Genomic DNA, 3,066 nt, shown 5'->3' on the forward strand with positions numbered 1-3,066 from the left:
ATCTCAGAGAAAGAGTAACTTGTAAAGTCCTCTTCTTCAAACTTGATTCAAGAGCTACAAATGTCAAGGAAAGCATTCAGTCTCACTCTTTGTTGTTCTCTTTCCTACAAGCCACCTCCCAAGTTAATTGTCTATACTTTTGAGATATATAAGCTGTTTTGAAAACCATAGTATAGTGTAAAAACATGAAATAAACAATACTACTAATAGGCTGAGATAGGAGAAGCAAGATTTCAAGACCCTTATGTTGTACACAACAAGACACTGTCACAAACACGCTGAAAGTATATATAGATTGTACAATATTGGACCTATTTCTCCAATTACCAAATTAGAGAGACCATTGGATGACAATCAACAAATATATAATTCCTCATATTTTTGGATTCCAATCAATTAGGATATGCTGGTAATATTTATTTTCTATGTTAAGATATTCAGAAAAGATTATTGTCACCTCCTATTGTTTTTGTTGTAAGAGGTAGAATTAGATTTGTGAGGATTTGTTGAATGATTACTTTCTTATGTTCAACATCCTTAGTAATCAGGGAAATACAAATCAAAACAACCCTGAGATTCCACCTCACACCAGTCAGATTGGCTTGAATAAAAAACTCAAGCGACTGCAGATTCTGGAGAGATTGTGGAGAAAGAGGAACACTCCTTCATTGCTAGTGGGATTGCAAGCTGGTACAACCACTCTGGAAATCAGTTTGGCGATTCTTCCGGAAATTGGACATAGTTCTACCAGAGGACCCAGCTATACCACTCATGGGCATATACCAAGAAGATGCTCCAACATTAAATAAGGACACATGCTCCACCATGTTCATAACAGCCTTTATAACAGCCAGAAACTGGAAACAACCCAGATGTCCCTCAACAGAGGAATGGATACAGAAATTGTGGTACAGACACACAATGGAGTACTACTCAGCTATTAAAAACAATTTATTTATCAAATTCTTAGGGAAATGGATGGATCTGGAGAATATCACCCTGAGTGAGGTAATCCAATTACAAAAGAACATACATGGTATACACTCTCATAAGTGGTTATTAGCCCAGAAGTTCGGAACACACAGAGAACAACCCACAAACCTCAAGAAACTCAAGAAGAAGGAAGGCCAAAATGTAGACATTTCATTCCTTCTTAAAAGGGGGAAGAAAATACCCACAGAAGGAGTTGCAGAGACTAACTATGGAGCAGAGACTGAAGGAAGGACAATCCAGCTGATATATATCTATCTCCTGAGAGGCTCTGACAGTCCTTTACTAATACAGAAGTAGAGGCTCACAGCCATCCATTGAACTGAGTACAGGGTACCCAATATCAACTAACTAGTACCCTCAGAGCTCCCAGGGACTCAACCACCAACCAAAGAGTACACATGGTGGGACTGATTGCTCTGGCAGCATGTGTATAGCAGAGGATTGCAAAGTGGGTAGTCAATGGGAGGAGAGGCCCTTGGCCCTGTGAAGGTTCTGTGCCCCAGTGTAGCGGAATGCCAACACCAATAAGTGGGAGAGGGCGGGGTGGCAAGCAGGGACATGGGGGGGCAACAGGGATTTGTTCTTTTTTTTGTTCTTTTTTTTGTTTTTGTTTTTTTTATTTTTGGAGGGGAAACTGGGAAAAGAGAAATCATATGACATGTAAATAAAAAAAATATCTAATAAAAATTTTTAAATAAGAAAATTACTTTCTTGCTTCTTCTAGGGTGTAGTTTTGCTCCTTATGTTGATGTTTTCCATCTATTATCTTTTGTAGGGCTGGATTTGTGGAAAGATAATGTACAAATTTTGTTTTGTCATGGAATATCTTGTTTTCTCCATCTATGGTGATTGAGAATTTTGCTGGGTATAGTAGCCTGGGCCGGCATTTGTGTTCTTGTAGGGTCTGTATGACATCTGCCCAGGATCTTTTAGATTTCATAGTCTCTGGTGAGAAGTCTGGTGTAATTCTGATAGGCCTGCCTTTATATGTTACTTGCCCTTTTTCCCTTACTGCTTTTAAAATTCTTTCTTTGTTTAGTGCATTTGGTGTTTTGATTATTATGTGACAGGAGGAATTTCTTTTCTAGTCCAGTCTATTTGGAGTTCTGTAGGCTTCTTGTATGTTCATGGGCATCTCTTTCTTTAGGTTAGCGAAGTTTTCTTCTATAATTTTGTTCAAGACATTTACTGGACCATTACATTGGGAATCTTCACACTCTTCTATACCTATTACCTTTAGGTTTGGTCTTCTCATTGCGTCCTGGATTTCCGGGATGTTTTGGGATAGGAGCTTTTTGCATTTTGCATTTTCTTTGACTGTTGTGTCAATGTTTTCTATGGTGTTTTCTACCCCTGACGTTCTCTGTTCTATCTTTTGTATTCTGGTGGTGATGCTTGCATCTATGACTCCTGATTTCTTTCTTAGGTTTTGTATGGCCAGGGTTGTCTCTCTTTCTGATTTCCTTATTGTTTATTGTTTCTCTTTCCATTTTAAGATTCTGGATAGTTTTGTTCATTTCCTTCACTTGTTTTCCTGTAGTTCTTTAAGGGATTTTTTGTTTCCACTTTAAGAGCTTCTAGCTGTTTACCTATGTTCCCCTGTATTTCTTTGAGGGTGCTATTTATATCTTTCTTAAAGTCCTGTATCATGAGAAGTGATTTTAGATCTGAGTTTTGCTTTTCTGCTGTGATGGTGTGTCCAGGACTTGCTGTGCTAGGAGAATTGGGTTCTGCTGATGCCAAGTAACCTTGGTTTTGTGTTGTTTATTTTCTTATGCTTGCCCCACCACCACCATCTGGTTATTTCTAGTGCTACCTGCCCTTGCTAAATCTGACTGGAGCCTGTCCTTCCTGTGATCTTGGTTGTGTCAGAACTCCTCAGAGTCAAGCTGTCTCTGGGATCCTATGATTCTGGGATCCTGTGACCCCGGGCTTGTTAGAGCACCTGGGAGTGCAGCAGCTTCCTCTGGGTGTTGAGGGACTGGCTGCAAAGGCTGGGCCCAAGGCCTGCTCAGGACACTAGCCCAGAGAGACCAGAAGGAACCTGAGCCACTCTTCTGGCAGAGTTCCTGT

Source organism: Mastomys coucha, unplaced genomic scaffold (genome assembly GCF_008632895.1).
Source record: "Mastomys coucha isolate ucsf_1 unplaced genomic scaffold, UCSF_Mcou_1 pScaffold18, whole genome shotgun sequence".
NCBI lineage: Eukaryota > Metazoa > Chordata > Mammalia > Rodentia > Muridae > Mastomys > Mastomys coucha.